The sequence below is a fragment of the Nerophis ophidion genome, linkage group LG10, assembly GCF_033978795.1.
Source record: "Nerophis ophidion isolate RoL-2023_Sa linkage group LG10, RoL_Noph_v1.0, whole genome shotgun sequence".
NCBI lineage: Eukaryota > Metazoa > Chordata > Actinopteri > Syngnathiformes > Syngnathidae > Nerophis > Nerophis ophidion.
The window spans coordinates 53,822,333-53,842,260 of record NC_084620.1 but is presented as its reverse complement, the minus strand read 5'-3'; the positions used below and the strand labels follow the sequence as shown (position 1 = coordinate 53,842,260).

The 19,928-nt window shown below is 40.4% G+C and overlaps 1 long non-coding RNA gene across 1 annotated transcript in view; it reads left to right on the top strand.

Moving 5' to 3' along the window:
- The first annotated feature begins 945 nt into the window (after window positions 1-945).
- The window catches only part of LOC133561005 (uncharacterized), a 33,489-nt gene continuing 14,506 nt past the window's right edge, over window positions 946-19,928 (top strand). Inside the window, exons 1-2 of the long non-coding RNA XR_009808552.1 lie at window positions 946-1,012; window positions 7,643-7,703. This is a non-coding gene — a long non-coding RNA (uncharacterized LOC133561005). The remainder of the gene's footprint in view (window positions 1,013-7,642; window positions 7,704-19,928) is intronic.

The following is a 19,928-nucleotide window of genomic DNA, read 5'->3' as shown; positions in this document are numbered from 1 at the left end:
CCAATCAAACAGAGCCAGGCGGTCACATGACCGTCACACGTAAAACCCGATTTAAGCAAGTTGAAAAACTTATTGGGGTGTTACCATTTAGTGGTCAATTGTACGGAATATGTACTGTACTGTGCAATCTACTAATAAAAGTTTCAATCAATCAATCAAAAGTGTAAAGGAAAAAAGACACTTTTTATTTCAACCGTACTTCCCGTCAAAAGCCTAAAGACTGATCGCACAGTTCCTGTCTTCACAATAAAAGTGCCGCTCCGTCGCGCCGGCGCTAAGAAAATAAGAGTCTCTGAAAGCCAGCGCAAACAAGCTAGCAAGCTACGGAGTTTGCCGCCAATGTATTTCTGGTAAAGTGTATATGGAAGCTGGACAAATAAGATGCCAAAAACCAACGACTTTCATGTGGTATTAGACAGGAAGGAGGTTCTTTTTTCCTCCTCCATTTGAAAACGTGGACGTTATCAGCACTACTGATTCCAATCAATGCAAGTCATCAGAATCAGGTAATACACCAACTTATATTCTTGTCTTCATGGAAGATAGGAATCTATACGTTAAACATGCATGTATATTCATTAAAAAACCTTTAACATGTCAACAAAATCGGCAAAATGAATAAATATAAATTATATACTGTGTATATATATATATATATATATATATATATATATACTGTGTATGTATTTGTATATACGTCACGCCTGTCGATTATGTTTTGTTTCTGTCACACCTACGGATCATGTTTTGTTTTGTCATGTTATGTTTTTGATTTTGGACATTCAGTCACGTTCTGCACTTCCTGGTTTTGTTTGTTTCCATGCCAACGCATTAGTTCCCACCTTGTCACGCCCCTGCCCTCAGTCCCGCACCTGTTCCTGATAATCACAGCCAGTATTTAAGTAATTTTCTTTCTGTTCATCATTCTGGGATCTTCTGTCAGAACTTGGCTTGGACATGGATTGTTTCTTCGATGCAGATGAGGATCAACACGAGCGAGGCGTGGACTTGAGTACATGTTTTTTTTTATTTAAACACTATAATCAAAAATAATCAAACTAAGGGCGCTCACAAGGAGGTACAGACACTTGGCTATGAACAAACAAAAGACTAGCATAAATGCAAAACTACAAACATGAAACAAAAACACTTGCTCGATTGGCATGAATCATAATAAACTATAAACAAAACTAACACATGGCATAAATACAAAAACTTACACGGCATGGAACTATGGACGAGGGCGTGAAGGTTGGAAAAGCATGGGTAGGGTGCGTGTGAGTGAGAAGATCCCAGAATGACGAACAGAAAGAAAATTACTTAAATACTGGCTGTGATCATCAGGAACAGGTGCGGGACTGAGGGCAGGGGCGTGAGAAGTTGGGAACTAATGCGTTGGCATGGAAACCACACGCACAGCCCGGCGTGAGTGGCGAAGGGCGGAGCGCAAGTGGAAAGGGGATCACTTGGAAGTCTCCTATCAAATTTTAAAAGAAAACTGTCGAAATTATCAAAGTGTGGTTAAAGCTGAAAAAACAAAATATTTGTCAGACTTAATTTTAAATAGCATCAGTAAGTCACGTGTTCTTTTTAATACTATTAGTAATGTTCTTAAACCGAATCCAGCCACTTCACTGGAGATGACAAGTGAAACTTGTGAAAAATGTCTCTCCTTTTTTAATGATAAGGTTGCTTCTATTCGGGCAAATCTTTCTCGTTTTCCATTAAGTTTTAATGCGGCCACTCAGTGCTCGACTGTGTTCTGTCACTTTGAGCCTGTGTCCATGCCTGAACTTACAGGAATAGTCGGCAAGCTAAAACCCTCATCATGTTCCACAGACCCAGTCCCCCCTCGCTTTTTTAAAGAAATCTGGGACACTATTGATTCGTCTGTTAGGAACATTATCAACAGCAGCTTGATTTCTGGCTGTCTCCCCTCCTTTTGTAAAAGAGCTGTTGTTGAGCCTTTGATTAAAAAAACAGGTCTTGATCCGACAAGTTTGTCAAATTATCGGCCCATTTCCAAATTACCTTTTGTGTCAAAGATTTTGGAGAAATGTGTTCTGGCACAACTGCAGCCTTTTTTAGATGAAAATAGCACTTTAGATCCATTTCAGTCTGGATACAAAGCTTTGCACAGTACTGAATATGCACTTTTAAAGGTTTTTAATGACTTGCTTTGAATGTCTGATTCTGGCAGCTCTGCCATTTTAGTGCTTTTAGATCTTACAGCTGCCTTTGACACAGTCCACCACACAATTCTTTTAGACCGCCTGAGAGACTGTGTGGGTGTCAGGGGGACTGCGTTAGAGTGGTTCAGATCTTACCTGTCTGAGAGGTCCTTCTCTGTCAGGCTGGGGGACGCCACCTCCTCTTCTGCCCCGCTTTACTGTGGTGTCCCCCAAGGATCTATTTTAGGGCCCATCCTGTTCGCTCTTTATCTCCTCCCTCTTGGAGATATTTTTAAGAAACATGGAGTGTTTTATCACTTTTATGCAGATGACTGCCAAATTTATATGCCGATTTCAAAAAGCCACGGCCCCCTGACACCCCTTCTTAACTGTCTATGCCACGTCAAGGCTTGGTTAGCACAGAATTGTTTAATAATGAATGAGGGAAAAAGGGAAATTTTAGTTTCTGGTCCGGCCCTTACTGACTTGGGACCATTGCAAAATGATGTGCGTCCCAAAGTCACCAGCCTCGGCGTCACTATAGACAGCGATTTTAAACTAGACAAACAAGTCAATGGCGTTTTAAAATCGTGGTTTTATCACCTTCGTCTTTTAGTAAAGGTTAAACCGTTTTTATCTTTTAACCTTTTTGAACAAGTCGTGCATGCTTTTATTTCAAGTGGCCTGGACTACTGCAATGCACTTTATGCTGGCATTAGCCAAAAAGCTCTCTCCCGGTTGCAGTTAGTCCAGAACGCGGCAGCAGGACTTTTAACAGGGGCCAGGAAACGCCGGCATATAACCCCAATTCTTCAGAGTTTGCACTGGCTCCCTGTTCATTTTAGAATTGATTTTAAAACATTGCTGTTTGTTTTTAAATCTTTACATGGACTGGCACCTCAATATATCTCGGACCTTATCCAAATTTACATCCCTGCGCGCGCTCTGAGGTCCGAAAGCCAGCTCCAGCTCGTGGTGCCCAAGACCAGACTTAAGACCAGGGGAGACAGGGCCTTCTCTGTGGTCAGCCTTAAGCTCTGGAACACTCTGCCGCTCCATGTTCAAACTGCTTCCACAGTGGAGTGTTTTAAGTCTCGTCTTAAGACCCACTTTTATTCTTTGGTTTTTAACACTACGTGAGTTGTGTGGTCCTCTGTCCTCTGTGGTCCTCTGTGTTTTTTTATACACTTTGATTTTTATTTTACTGTTTTAATTGATTTTACCCTTTAAAATAGTTTTTAATCATATTTGTTTTTATATTGTTTTTATTGGTTTTATTTTTATTCATTTTTTGTTTTATTCAGTCATTGGTGGAGCATAATATTGTTATTTGTTTGTTAATATTGTTTTTAACATGGCTATGCAGCACTTTGGAAACGTTATTGTTGTTTAAATGTGCTATATAAATAAAGTGGATTGGATTGGAAACAAACAAAACCAGGAAGTGCAAAACGTGACTGAATGTCCAAAATCAAAAAACATAACATGACAAAACAAAACATGATCCATAGGGGGCAGTATAGCTCGGTTGGTAGAGTGGCCGTGCCAGCAACTTGAGGGTTGCAGGTTGGATTCCCGCTTCTACCATCCTAGTCACTGCCGTTGTGTCCTTGAACAAGACACTTTACCCACCTGCTCCCAGTGCCACCCACACTGGTTTGAATGGGTTTCACTATGTAAAGCGCTTTGAGTCACTTGAGAAAAAGCGCTATATAAATATAATTCACTTCACTTCACTTCACAAGGTGGGAACTATAACGTTGGCATGGAAACAAACAAAACCAGGAAGTGCAAAACGTGACTGAATGTCCAAAATCAAAAACATAACATGACAAAACAAAACATGATCCATAGGTGTGTGTATATATGTATATATGAGGTAGATCACCTCGACTTGGTCATTTATTAAGTAATTGATTAACGTTGAAAAACTTATTCGGGTGTTACCATTTAGTGGTCAATTGTACGGAATATGTACTGTACTGTGCAATCTACTAATAAAAGTATCAATCAATCAATGCCTATGGTGCTATTAAGTTAAGTTGTGGCTCAATGTGCATTATTTTTTTTTATTTTAATGTATTATTATTTAATATATATTATTGTTTTAGTTGCTTAAGAGATATTCCTGGCTCTGAATTTGCTCATTGCTATGTTTATGTTTTTTGTGCATTACTTGTTGCCGTAATCATTAAACAAACAGGTTACTCATCAGTTACTCAGTACTTGAGTAGTTTTTACACAACATACTTTTTACTTTTACTCAAGTAAATATTTGGGTGACTACTCCTTACTTTTACTTGAGTAATATATATTTAAAGTAACAGTACTTTTACTTGAGTACAATTTCTGGCTACTCTACCCATCTCTGCGCACGCATATATTTCAGCATAATGCATCTCCTCTGTTATCATGATAGACAGAGCAACACCCACTTTTCATCAATATAATGCACTGTAACTCCCAGCTAATTGATGTCCAGTCGTCCCCACTGAGAGCAACTACAGCTGCACGTTGTAAAGTTGTCACTTTTACAGTCCTCTCCTTTTCATGCAACTCATGTATTGTTCGTGCGACGTGCGTCCTGATTAGCACAATGTTTCTCAGGCCGGCGTCTTCCACAAGAATAATGGGCCTAAAGTCTGGAACTATCCACTTCGCTATGGCATTTGTTAGCTTCTCTTATTGCTCTCCTTTATCTATACTTCTCCCGCAAAGTTATTTTCTCCATGCTTGTTTTGTTTTTTTCCGAGTTCTCTTTCCTTTTCCGCCAGAGCCAGCAATAGGCGTTAACAAAATAAAAGCATGTAAACAACATATGGAAATGCGCGATAAAATAATTGTCGGCGTTAATAGGTTGATGAGTTAACTCAAAATTAACGCATTCTCTTGCCCACCCCTAATAAATATATATATATATATATATCTTGATTGGATTATCCAGAGAATAGTGGTCGATATCGTGGTAGAGCGCAATATGTAGGTGTGGGAAAAATCACAGGACTACTTCATCTCTACAGAACTGTTTCATGAGGGGTTCCTTCAATCGTCAGGACATTTTAATGGAAACATTCACATACAATGGTTTGTATAGGGCACAGAGTGGGTGGGTACAGGCAGGCGTAGGAGCATGGTGATTGGCTCATGTGTTACCTCGGAGGTGTTTCCGTCTGTGGCGGCATGTTGAAATGATTTCACTGCGCTTGTTGAGGGATGACAGGTCTGGATGATATGTAATAAGCAGTTTCTCTTTTAAGCTTAGGTTGCATCTTTTATTACCACTGTTGTAAGGTGAGCTGGATGCAAGAATTTGCCATGTTATTGAATATTCAACATTATTGTCTTTGAGGTTCCAAATGTGGTTGCTGAGTTCTGTAGAATTCCTCAGAGTCTGGTTTCTAAAGGAGGCCTTGTGATTATTCCATCTGGTTTTGAACGCTCCTTCGGTTAATCCTACGTACGTGTCGGATGTGCTAATGTCCTTGCGTGTTACCTTTGCTTGGTAAACAACTGATGTTTGTAAGCACCCCCCGTTGAGAGGGCAATCAGGTTTCTTGCGACAGTTACATTCCTTATTGGTTTCAGAGTCGTTTAGTCTGGGGGCAGGCAGTCTTTTTGCAATTGCTTTGTTGTGGTTTGAAATGATTTGTTGTATGTTATTCATACAACTGTAGCTCAATTTAATGTTGTTCTTGTTGAAAATGTTTCTTAGGGTGTTGCCTTTGGGAGAGTGTTTGTCGATCAGAATGAGGAACTTGCGGCCGATATTGGTTGAGACATTTTTGCTGAATGGGGGGTTGTACCAGATGATGTTTCGTTTTCTCCTCTTTTTTGGTTGGTTTCCTTGCATGGACGGTTTAAAAGAGGAGAAAACAGGGAAAAAAAAGGAAAATTAAATTTTGAAACATAGTTTATCTTCAATTTCGACTCTTTAAAATTCAAAATTCAACCGAAAAAAAAGAAGAGAAAAACTAGCTAATTCGAATCTTTTTGAAAAAATTTAAAAAATAATTTATGGAACATCATTAGTCATTTTTCCTGATTAAGATTGATTTTAGAATTTTGATGACATGTTTTAAATAGGTTAAAATCCAATCTGCACTTTGTTAGAATATATAACAAATTGGACCAAGCTATATTTCTAACAAAGACAAATCATTATTTCTTCTAGATTTTCCAGAATAAAAAAATTAAAAGAAATTCAAAAGACTTTGAAATAAGATTTAAATTTGATTCTACAGATGTTCCAGATTTGCCAGAAAAATGTTTTCGAATTTTAATCATAATAAGTTTGAAAAAAGATTTCACTTATATTCTTCGTCGAAAAAACATAAGCTATAATGAAGAATTAAATTAAAAAATATTTATTATCCTTTACAATAGAAAAATAAATTTACTTGAACATTGATTTAAATTGGCAGGAAAGAAGAGGAAGGAATTTAAAAGGCAAAAAGGTTTATGTGTTTGAAAATCCTAGAATCATTTTTAAGGTTGTATTTTTTCTCTAAAATTGTCTTTCTGAAAGTTATAAGAAGCAAAGTAAAAAAATAAATGAATTTATTTAAACAAGTGAAGACCAAGTCTTTAAAATATTTTCTTGGATTTTCAAATTCTATTTGAGTTTTGTCTCTCTTAGAATTAAAAATGTTGAGCAAAGCGAGACCAGCTGGCTAGTAAATAAATACAATTTAAAAAATAGAGGCAGCTCACTGGTAAGTGCTGCTATTTGAGCTATTTTTAGAACAGGCCAGCGGGCGACTCATCTGGTCCTTACGGGCTACCTGGTGCCCGCGGGCTAGAGTATACAAATGAGTTTTAAGATGGGACTTAAATGCTTCTACTGAGGTAGCATCTCTAACTGTTACCGGGAGGGCATTCCAGAGTACTGGAACCCCAATAGAAAACGCTCTATAGCCCTATGACTTTTTTTGGGCTCTGGAAATCACTAATAAGCTGGAGTTCTTTGGACGCAGATTTCTTTCCGGGACATATGGTACAATACAATCAGCAAGATAGGCTGGAGCTAGACCGTGTAGTATTTTATACATAAGTAGTAAAACATTAAAGTCACATCTTAAGTGCAAAGGAAGCTACTGCAGGTTAGCACAGGTTAGCAATTCGTACCATGAATTGATTGACGTGGACCCCGACTTAAACGAGTTGAAAACTTATTCGGGTGTTACCATTTAGTGGTCAATTGTACGGAATATGTACTGTACTGTGCAATCTACTAATACAAGTTTTAATCAATCAATCAATCAATTAATTAATCAATCAGCCAGTATACGCGTAATAGAATCAAACTTTAATAATAAGGCTGCGAGATCTAGCATGTTGCAATCAATGTTTATTCCCATGAATTTCCCGTTAATTCCCGTGGAAAGTTTCCAACTTTCAATATTCCCGGAATTTTGCCACCCTATATATTATTACGTAAAAATCCGTTTCTGACACACGCGTTTCTGTTGCAGCTCGCGGCACGGCTCGTTCAACCCGGGGATGCAAACAGAACACTCCGGACAGGACTTGCAGGTAGGAACATGATTTAATCTTCAAAATTAAACACGTACCAAAAACACAAAACAAGCAGAAGGAAAACATGGGAAGCCAAGGTTACCTCTTAGAAATAGAATAGAATAGAGTAGAAAGTACTTTATTGATCCCTGGGGGTAATTCCGCACTACAGTTCACTCACAATAGACAATAATAGTAATAAATAATATAATATATATAACATATTATATATAGTATGTAATATATGAATAGTATAAAAATATTCTACATATATTCTACATTTAAGTGCAGTCAAGGAACATATGCATTATACAGTCTGATGGCTGTCAGTATAAAGGACCTCCTGTGTCGTTCCGTGTTACATTTAGGGAGTCTAAGCCTTCCACTGAACGTGCTCATTCTCTCCGCAAAGTCCGAGTGTAGTGGGTGGGAGGTGTTGTCCATAATGACTAGGAGTTTTGCTAGACTTCTCCTCTCTGACACCACCGCCAGAGAGTCTAGCTCCACTCCCACCACGTTACTGGCCTTCCTTACCAGCTTTTCCAGTCTGTTTGTGTCCCTCACTCTCAACCCGTTGCCCCAGCAAGCCACGGCGTACAAGAAAGCGCCCGCCACCACCGACTCGTAGAACATCAACATCTTTGTACAGACGTTGAAGGATCCTAGCCTCCTGAGGAAGTAGAGGCGGCTCTGTTCCTTCTTGTAGAGGGTCTCTGCGTGTTTTGACCCATCCAGGTTGTTGTCCATGTGTACACCGAGGTATTTATAATCCTCTACCATGTCCACATCCACCACCCTGATGGAAACAGGGGTCGCCGGAGTACTCCTCCTCCTTCCCAGGTCCACAACCAGCTCCTTGGTCTTCGTCACATTGAGCTGGAGGTGGTTCTTTCCACACCATGTGACAAAGTCCTCCACCAGTGCCCTGTATTCCTCATCATCACCATCCTCAATACACCCCACTATCGCAGAGTCATCAGAAAACTTCTGAAGGGGGCAGGACTCTGATTGATAGTGGAAATGGTGAAGTAAAAGGGGGAGAGGACTGTACCCTGCGGGTCCCCGGTGTTGCTGACCAGCCTGTCAGACACACAGTCCAGCAGTCGCACGTACTGTGGTCCGTCAGTCAGGTAATCAACAACCCAGGACACCAAGGGGGTCTCCACTTGCATCGTCTCCAACTTCACACCCAGTAGCCCAGGCCGTATGGTATCGAAAGCACTGGAGAAGTAAAAAAACATGACCCTCAGACTGCTCGCAGGCTTGTCCGGATGGGTCTGGGCTCGGTTCAGCAGGTAGATGACTGCGTCCCCCACTCCCAGTCGGGGCTGGTAGGCGAATCGGAGTGGGTCCAGGTGGGGCTTGACTCTGGGGCAGAGTTTTTCCAGGACCAACCTCTCCATGGTCTTCATGATATGGGAGCTAAGCCCAGGAAGCATAAACTAGGAGTCAATAACTACTAAGGTAACTATTTGCATGAAGCAGACAAAGAAGCCAGTACGAGTGTGGCGAGAGACCTAATTTTTCTGATTAGTTGTCGACTCCAGGTGAGCGTGCCGACCACTAACCAGAGGCAGGTGAACCCAATTAATCCCCGTAGAAACCAAAACAAACCCAGAGGGAGTCCAAAAATAACCGAACATAACAAAAACAGATCATGACAGTTTTGGGCTGGCTTCTCTGAAAACGAACCCCGCCCACTCTGCTTTGTTCATGGTCTGACCTGCTGTGACCTAGATTACCGTAATAACTCCTAAAACACTCAAAACCGTAGAGTCCGACCATTGAAAGACTTTCTATAGTTCAAGACTTACGGTCATTTAGAAACTACACTGCACATCATAATGGCGGCGACAGTTTTGATGCTGAAGGTGTAACAAAATTATGTAAGATTGAAAATCGCCCAGGTCCGGGTTAGGGTGAGGGCACCAGAGGAGCATTGAACATGGCATTCAGAGGCGGGGAGACCTGCTGACCTTTAAAGCAGCAGGAGGCGCACTATCGCTCGGAGGGGAGGCAAGGCGTCACATGGAAAGGTTAGGAGAGCGACGTAATGAAGCACAAACATGGCGCTGTGGGGATGAGGGCGGGGCTCAGAGGGAGGTGGTCTCGATGACACAAAGAGGACTCTCGACAGTGCAGTGTTGTGTAATGTTATATATAAGGTTTAATAACCACATAGCACGTTATTCAGTAAGATTTCATGGTCAAAATTGTGAAATTTACTGTGATTTGTACAGCATTTTTCTTTCAACGAAAAAAAATAGTACTTTCTTTACTGTAATAAACTGTGGTGTTGTTTTGGCATGTACAGTAATAAACCCAGAAATATACACCTGTTGATTTGCGGTTTAAAAAAAATAAATAAAACAAATATAAAAAAAAAACTGGCAGCTTAGTTGCCGGAATTTTACTATACAATTTATTTATTTTTTTATCCATCTATCCATCCATCTTCTTCCGCTTATCCGAGGTCGGGTCGCGGGGGCAACAACCTAAGCAGGGAAACCCAGACTTCCCTCTCCCCAGCCACTTCGTCTAGCTCTTCCCGGGGGATCCCGAGGCGTTCCCAGGCCAGCCGGGAGACATAGTCTTCCCAACGTGTCCTGGGTCTTCCCCGTGGCCTCCTACCGGTTGGAAGTGCCCTAAACACCTCCCTAGGGAGGCGTTCGGGTGGCATCCTGACCAGATGCCCGAACCACCTCATCTGGCTCCTCTCGATGTGAAGGAGCAGCGGCTTTACTTTGAGTTCCTCCCGGATGGCAGAGCTTCTCACCCTATCTCTAAGGGAGAGCCCCGCCACACGGCGGAGGAAACTCATTTCGGCCGCTTGTACCCGTGATCTTATCCTTTCGGTCATGACCCAAAGCTCATGACCATAGGTGAGGATGGGAACGTAGATCGACCGGTAAATTGAGAGCTTTGCCTTCCGGCTCAGCTCCTTCTTCACCACAACGGATCGGTACAACGTCCGCATTACTGAAGACGCCGCATCGATCCGCCTGTCGATCTCACGATCCACTCTTCCCCCACTCGTGAACAAGACTCCTAGGTACTTGAACTCCTAAACTTGGGGCAGGGTCTCCTCCCCAACCCGGAGATGGCATTCCACCTTTTTCCGGGCGAGAACCATGGACTCGGACTTGGAGGTGCTGATTCTCATTCCGGTCGCTTCACACTCGGCTGCAAACCGATCCAGTAAGAGCTGAAGATCCCGGTCCGATGAAGCCATCAGGACCACATCATCTGCAAAAAGCAGAGACCTAATCCTTCGGTCACCAAACCGGAACCCCTCAACGCCCTGACTGCGCCTAGAAATTCTGTCCATAAAAGTTATGAACAGAATCGGTGACAAAGGACAGCCTTGGCGGAGTCCAACTCTCACTGGAAATGTGTTAGACTTACTGCCGGCAATGCGGACCAAGGTCTGGCACTGATCGTACAGGGAGCGGACCGCCACAATAAGACAGTCCGATACCGCATACTCTCTGAGCACTCCCCACAGGACTTCCCGAGGGACACGGTCGAATGCCTTCTCCAAGTCCACAAAGCACATGTAGACTGGTTGGGCAAACTCCCATGCACCCTCAAGAACCCTGCGGAGAGTATAGAGCTGGTCCACAGTTCCACGACCAGGACGAAAACCACACTGTTCCTCCTGAATCCGAGGTTCGACTATCCGGCGTAGCCTCCTCTCCAGTACACCTGAATAAACCTTACCGGGAAGGCTAAGGAGTGTGATCCCACGATAGTTGGAACACACCCTCCGGTCCCCCTTCTTTAAGAAGGGGGACCGGAGGGTATGTGTGTTTTTTTTTTTTATGTAATGTTTTAATGCAATTTTACAGTAAAAGTGTCACAACACGGCTTGGACGTGGATTGTTTCTTCGATGCAGATGAGAATCAGCACGAGTGCGGCGTGGACGTGAGTACATGGTTGTTTATTTAATAAACAAATAAACAACAAAAAGCGCTCACAATGGAGGAAGAAACTTGGCTAAACAGTACAAACGTGAAACAAAAACACTTGCTCGATTGGCATGAATGAACTATGAACAGAAACAGCACGATGGCATGACGATATACAAACAAAACAAAACTAGCACTGTGGCATGAATACATAAACTTACACGGCATGGAACTGTGGACGAGGGTGTGAAGGTTGGGTGCAGCGTGGGTAGGGTGCGTTCGAGTGTGAAGCTCCCAGAAAGAAAATTACTTAAATACTGGCTGTGATTATCAGGAACAGGTGTGGGACTGAGGGCAGGGGCGTGACAAGGTGGGAACTAATGCGTTGGCATGGAAACAAACAAAAACAGGAAGTGAAAAACGTGACTGAATGTCCAAAAACTAAACATAGCATGACCAAAACATAACTTACAGGTGTGACAAAAAGTTTGGCACCTGAGCTGCTACTTATAAAATAATTTGGTTGAATAATATTTAAATAGTAATTACTGCATTACATAAAATTATTTCCAAACTCAGATTAAAAATAACAGACCAAATTAAATGCAATAAAAAAACAAAACAAAAACACATTTTATTATACAATTTACTTTTTTCTCACAAAAAAAAATGCAATTTTACAGTAAAATTTTGGCACCTGAGCTGTCATTTTGTTGTTGTTGGTTGTTTTGTTTTTTTTACCGCAAATCAACAAGTGTATATTTTTGTGTGTATTACTGTAAATGCCAAAACGGCACCACAGTTTATACAGTACATTGAGAGAAAAATGCTGTAAAAATCACAGTAAATACAGTAAATTTCGCAATTTTGACTATGAAATCTTACAAATAGAGGGACGCGGGAGCTGAACCTTACAGCGTAGGGCGAGACTGTGACTAAGTGTGCAGCTCCATGCGTTCTCCTCATGAGCTAAATTGAACTCTGTCTCTGCCTGATTCCTTGCTTCTTGTCTGATTAATATATGTCATTATTGTTTGAACCTGACAACACACACAGAGTACTTACAAGCAGACACAGTGTGTAGACAATTGCACTATTTGATGGATAACTTGCTTTGACATCATTATTATTTGTATTTATTTCTATTTAAAAAACGGGTTTTGAATGTTTTTGCATTATTAGACAATATATAAGTTAACATCATGTGCGATTACATAGAGTATATATATTTTTTTCCTCTCAAAATAGCAAATAAATAATACATTTAATAAGAATAGTCACAGTACTTTATTGATACATTTTATTTCCGTTGGCAGGCCACCTGCGATCTATGAGATGTTGTTCCTTGTAATTGTGCGTGTCTGCAACATGCCTGCATTCAGCAATCAAATGCATTAAAGACACTTAAGTGTGCTCGATTGCTTTCAGTTTTCTCGCACTGTCGGTGTCAAGTGGCATCAGTGCAAATACCGAGCGTTTAAGTGTTCCACTTAAATGTCACACTTCTGAGTCGCCGACGCTCTGTTATGATTTGCGGCTTTTAATCACACTTTGCATTAAAGACAGCCGGAGACAAGTGAGACAATACGAAGGGGAAAGAAGGGGCAAATTGAGGCAAGTGGATTCCAAGAGATAGCAAAAAAAAAAAACCTATAATAAAATAAAAACATTTCTTAGAATGTTGGCATTGAAATCTCTCTTTGCTGTTTATATTGAACTCGTTTTCATTGAGGGCCACTGCCTTCATAGAGTCACTTAGGTAAAAATTAATTAAAATGTTGCATGCGGGCGATAACCTGTGATTAATCATCACAAAATAAATAAATCTGTTGACAGCATTAAAATAAGCGTGCACCAGTGATCACCTCATATTATTACATTAGTGCCTATTCCAGGGGTCGGCAGGCGAAAATGTTGAAAAGAGCCACCCATACTTCCATTTCTACCACTTGTCCCTTTCGAGGTCGCCATATTGGCACCAAAAATACACACAAGTCTTATATAAGTGTTAGAATGAAAGTAGCACATGATGTAAGTGTCCATATTATCTATATTCGCCGACTGTCAAAATGACTTGAAAAGTCTTATATAAGTGTTATAATGAAGGCAACACATGATGTATGTGTCTATATTGGCCTACTATCAAAATTACTTTAAAAATTGTATATAAGTTTTATGATGAAGGAAACACATGATGTAAGTGTCTATATTAGCCTACTATCAAAATGACTTTAAAAGTCTTATATAAGTGTTATCATGAAGGCAACACATGATGTAAGTGTCTATATCAGCTGTATTAGCCTACTATCAAAATGACTTTAAAAGTCGTATATAAATGTTATCATGAAGGCAACACATGATGTAAGTGTCAATATTAGTTATATTAGCCTACTATCAAAATGACTTTAAAAGTCATATTTAAGTGTTATAATGGACGCAACACATGATGTAAGTGTCTATATTAGCTGTATTAGCCTACTATCAAAATTACTTTTAAAGTCTTATATAAGTGTTATAATGAAAATAGCACATGATGTAAGTGTCTATATTGGTTATATTAGCCTACTATCAAAATTACTTTAAAAGTCGTATATAAATGTTATCATGAAGGCAACACATGATGAAAGTGTCAATATTAGTTATATTAGCCTACTATCAAAATGACTTTAAAAGTCGTATATAAGTTTTATAATGAAGAAAACTCATGATTTAAGTGTCTATATTAGCCTACTATCAAAATGACTTTAAAAGTCTTATTTAAGTGTTATAATGAAGGCAACACATGATGTAAGTGTTCATATTAGCTATATTAGCCTACTATCAAAATGACTTTAAAAGTCGTATATAAAGGTTATAACGAAGGCAACACATGTGTGTATATTAGTTATATTAGCCTACTATCAAAATGACTTTAAAAGTCTTATATAAGTGTTATAATGAAGGCAACACATGATGTAAGTGTCTATATTGGCCTACTATCAAAATGAGTTTAAAAGTCTTATATAAGTGTTACAATGAAGGCAACACATGCAAGTGTCTATATCAGCTATATTAGCCTACTATCAAAATTACTTTAAAAGTCTTATATAAGTGTTATCGAGGCAACACATGATGTAAGTGTCTATATTAGCCTACTATCAAAATGGGTTTAAAAGTCTTATATAAGTGTTATAATGAAGGCAACTAATGATGTGTGTATATTAGTTATATTAGCCTACTATCAAAATGACTTTAAAAGTCTTATATAAGTGTTATAATGAAAATAGCACATGATGTAAGTGTCTATATTGGTTGTATTAGCCTACTATCAAAATGACTTTAAAAGTCTTGTATAAGTGTTATAATGAAGGCAACACATGATGTAAGTGTCTGTATTAGCTATATTAGCTTACTCTCAAATGCTGATGCAAATCTTCGTTGACAGAAATATATTATAATTTTAATTTTATACATTTTTGCAACATTGGAAAACATTAGTAAAATGGAGGCTTCTCACAGGATGAGATAACTTCTGGAAATTACTGTCTCAGAATGGCCAAAGGTCAGAGCTGTGTGTGTCCAAATTAAAGAAAACGGCAGGCTGTCTCCTTCTCATGGATTTACTACAATCTTTGTGAGCTGAGTAACGTTTGCTGTGGTCTGGAACAACATGGTACACAAACAACACAGAAATGCTGCCAATATTACATACAGATAATGTGTCATGAGACAAATTGAATACACAGACGACGAAAGTAAAGTAATTTAAATGTGCTTTAATATAGTATATCAATCAATCAATATTTATTTATATAGCACTAAATCACCAGTGTCTCAAAGGGCTGCACAAACCACAACGACATCCTCGGTAGAGCCCACATAAGGGCAAGGAAAACTCACCCCAGTGACACATACTGTATATATTGCATAATGATGCAATATGTACATACAGCTAGCCTATTTAGCATGTTAGCACCGGTTAGCTTGCAGTCATGGATTGACCAAATATGCCTGATGAGCACTCCATCAAATCAATAACATCAACATAGCTCACCTTTGTGTATTCACGTACAGCATACAACGTTTGATGGACAAAATGAGACAAAGAAGGATTGGCATGAAACAGGTCTTACTGTGGCAGCATCGGAGAAAGTTGTACGTGTAAACAAACTACGGTGAGTTCAAGGATCGCTGAAATTAGTAGGACAAAACGGTGCTTGCCAAATTCTCTCATCAGTGAAGCATGTTTGACATAAACAGTGGGATTTCTAACAATTAGGAAGCTTTGTGTCATGTTTGTCCTCCTACAGAAAATATATTTAAACAAAAGAAATATTGTTTTTCTTCATTGTCAGCTTCAAAAACTGATGACATCTATTAAACAAGACAAGAAGCAAGGAATTAAACAGAGACGGAATTAAATTTGGCTCAATGAGGAGAAACGCGTAGACACTGTACCCTTGTACAGTTTTTTTCTTTTAATTGAGACTTTTATTAATAGACTGCACAGTACAGTGCATATTCCGTACAATTGACCACTAAATGGTAACACCCGAATGCGTTTTTCAACTTGTTTAAGTCGGAGTCCACGTTAATGAAGTCATGGTAAAGTGTCGTCCCGCGCTCTGATGAAAGATTGTACGCCTCCTCCTTTATTTGGACTTTCCCTGATGACATGGCAACAGCTGTTTCTAAGGGAGGGGGGGGTCATAAACAGCCATCACCTTTGGTCACAAAACAGTTAAAAGAAAATGTTGTAAAACAGTTCAAAGAAAAGGTGCCTCTCCGCTTTGTAGATCCCAAATAAAGACAGAATCGTCCTAAGAAACAGACACCTTCACGTCGCTCCCTATCCTACACAGTGGAGTTTTACATGCCTTTTGCGTGGTAGGCTTAAAGACAGCTTTTTGTCCTCTCGCCGGGAACTCATGGATACACAAAGTTTTGTGATAACTTAGATACAATTATTCTGACATTCTACTTGTTCCATTTTCACACATCTCTGGGAGAGGTCCAGGGAGCCACTAGGGCGGCGCTAAAGAGCCTATGCACTTGGTTATTAGATTTTTTTCCATGGATGCATGGAGACAAGCAAATATTCACCGGTTTGTTTTTATCCTTGCTAACCTACTTTTGTAATACACAATATAATAATGTAATATTTGCCATTATTAGATAATAGTGTTTAAAACAGTGGTTCTCAACCTGGGTTCGATCAAACCCTAGGGCAGGGGTGCCCACACTTTTTCTGCAGGCGAGCTACTTTTCAATTGACCAACTCGAGGCGATCTACCTCATTTATATATATCATTTATATTTATTTATTTATGAAAGAGACATTTTTGTAAACAAGTTAAATGTGTTTAATGATAATACAAGCATGTGTAACACATATAGATGTCTTTCTTTCACGAAGACAAGAATATAAGTTGGTGTATTACCTGATTCTGATGACTTGCATTGATTGGAATCAGACAGTAATGATAACGCCCACATTTTCAAATGGGGGGGAAAAAAAGTTGTCCTTTCTGTACAATACCACATGAAAGTGGTTGGTTTTTGGCATCTAATTCATCCAGCTTCCATACACTTTACAACAAAAACATTGGCGGAAAATTCCGTAGCTTGCTTGATTGACATTCACGGCACCCGAGGGTCTTGTGATATGACGCTGGCTGCTGCCAGTTCATTCTTATGAAAAAATGACAGAGAGGAAGGCAAGAAACACTTTTTATTTCAACAGACTTTCGCGCCGTCCCTTCCGTCAAAACTCTAAAGGCCGACTGCACATTTCCTATCTTCACAATAAAAGCCCTGCTTCATGCTGCCTGCGCTAACAAAATAAGAGTCCCGGAAAGCTGGCGTGCACAAGTGATGTGCACGCCAGCTTTCTGAGGGATCGCTTGTGCACGCCAGTTTTCCGAGACTCTGTATTTAGTTAGCGCAGGCAGCATGAAGCAGGGCTTTTATTGTGAAGATAGGAAATGTGCAGTCGGCCTTTAGAGTTTTGACCGAAGGTACGGCGCGAGAGTCTGTTGAAATAAAAAGTGTTTCTCGCCTTCCTCTCCGTCATATTTCAATAATAATGATCTTGCAGCAGCAAGCGTCATCTCACAAGACCCTCCGGTACCGTGAATGTCATTTAAGTGACGTCTTGGTGAAGATTGATGATCACTAATTTTTAGGTCTATTTTTTTTAAAAGCCTGGCTCGAGATCGACCGACACACCCCCCGCAGTCGACTGGTAGCTCGCGATTGACGTAATGGGCACCCCTGCCCTAGGGGTTCGGTGAGTCGGCCTTAGGAGTTCGGCGGAGGTCAAGACACACCCGACTCATCGCGTAGATAAAAACTTCTCACTATCGGCGTAGATTGGATAACCATAAACCAGGGGTGTCCAAAAGCGGCCCGCCGACATCTTCGAATCGGCCCGCGAGACGCCATGAGTCTAATAAGAAATGTTACCCACAGGGAGATTGCATTAATTTAAAATGTATAACATTTTAAAATGTATAACATTTTAAATGCTGAGATTTTGACTCAAACTCGCGGACAACATTAGTTTTTCCTGGTCAATGACTTTTTATGTTTGGAATGTGCAGCATCTATTTATGCACAGAACCTTGCCTAGTCATGGTGCAAAAAAAAATTCACCCAATACAAAATGTAAACAGACAAGGTCACTGAACTTTGTGGATGTTATGGAAAAAAAGTCCAATCACCATAAAAAAAAATAAAAAAATTACACCCATCCGTTACAAAGCGTGATGAGAATAATGACTAGTACTTTTTAGAGGCGGTACAGTACCGAATATGGATCATTAGTATCCCGGTTCTATACTATACTATACTATAGACTTTTGACAAGAACAAGAAAGTTTGTTCACATTACGCCTGTACTGGCTCACCTGCACTGGCTTCCTGTGCACTTAAGATGTGACTTTAAGGTTTTACTACTTACGTACAAAATACTACACGGTCCAGCTCCATCCTATCTTGCCGATTGTATTGTACCATATGTCCCGGCAAGAAATCTGCGTTCAAAAGACTCTGGCTTATTAGTGATTCCTAAAGCCCAAAAAAAGTCTGCGGGCTATAGAGCGTTTTCCGTTCGGGCTCCAGTACTCTGGAACAGTTCGAGATGCTACCTCAGTAGAAGCATTTAAGTCTCACCTTAAAACTAATTTGTATACTCTGGCCTTTAAATAGACCTCCTTTTTAGACCAGTTGATCTGCCGCTTCTTTTCTTTTTCTCCTCTGTCCCCCCCCCCCTCCCTTGTGGAGGGGGTCCGGTCCGATGACCATGGATGAAGTACTGGCTGTCCAGAGTCGAGACCCAGAATGGACCGCTCGCCTGTGTATCGGTTGGGGACACCTCTACGCTGTTGATCCGCCTCCGCTTGAGATGGTTTCCTGTGGACGGGACTCTCGCTGCTTTCTTGGATCCGCTTTGAACTGAACTCTCGCGGCCGTGTTGGAGCCACTATGGATTGAACTTTCACAGTATCATGTTAGACCCGCTCGACATCCATTGCTTTCGGTCCCTTAGAGGGGGGGGGTTGCCCACATTTGAGGTCCTCTCCAAGGTTTCTCATAGTCATCATTGTCACTGGCGTCCCACTGGGTGTGAATTCTCCCTGCCCACTGGGTGTGAGTTTTTCTTGCCCTTATGTGGGTTCTCCCGAGGATGTCGTAGTCGTAATGGTTTGTACAGTCCTTTGAGACATTTGTGATTTAGGGCTATATAAATAAACATTGATTGATTGATTGATTGATTGACCGGTATACCATAAAAACCTAGTATATAGTTACTCTACATGCAGTTGACTTTTGGCCCTTAACAACATTTTTTTAGCCCAATGCGGCCCCGAAGTCAAAATGTTTGGACACCCTTGCCCTAAACAATGTTCCCTCTATTTTTCCATCTGATTTGCAGGTGTGTAATTTATTGTAGTTCATTTTGTGCACCAGTAAAAAAAAAACAACATATAACTTTCTCTTGAATTTGGAAAAAAAATATATATATGTATTTTCACTAAAGTGTCCCATTTGGAACGCATTGTGATGCGTGAGTTGTCACCCCAAGATGCAGTGGAACCAGACAGGCAGGGATTGCAGGTAAAAGCTGGTTTAACGTACGAAAAGGTAAAATAACAATGGTACAAAAGCAAAGTAAAGGCGTGCCGGAGCGCACGAGAAGCTAATGCTAAACTAGCATCGAGTTTAAAGTGTCCAAAGTAGCGCGTACCGAGCGCACGGAAGCTAAGACGTAACTTAGCAAACAACAAGGACTTAGAGAAACCAAACGCGAAAGTTGCCTGTAGCAAATGACAAACTAAGGACGAACTGAGGTAG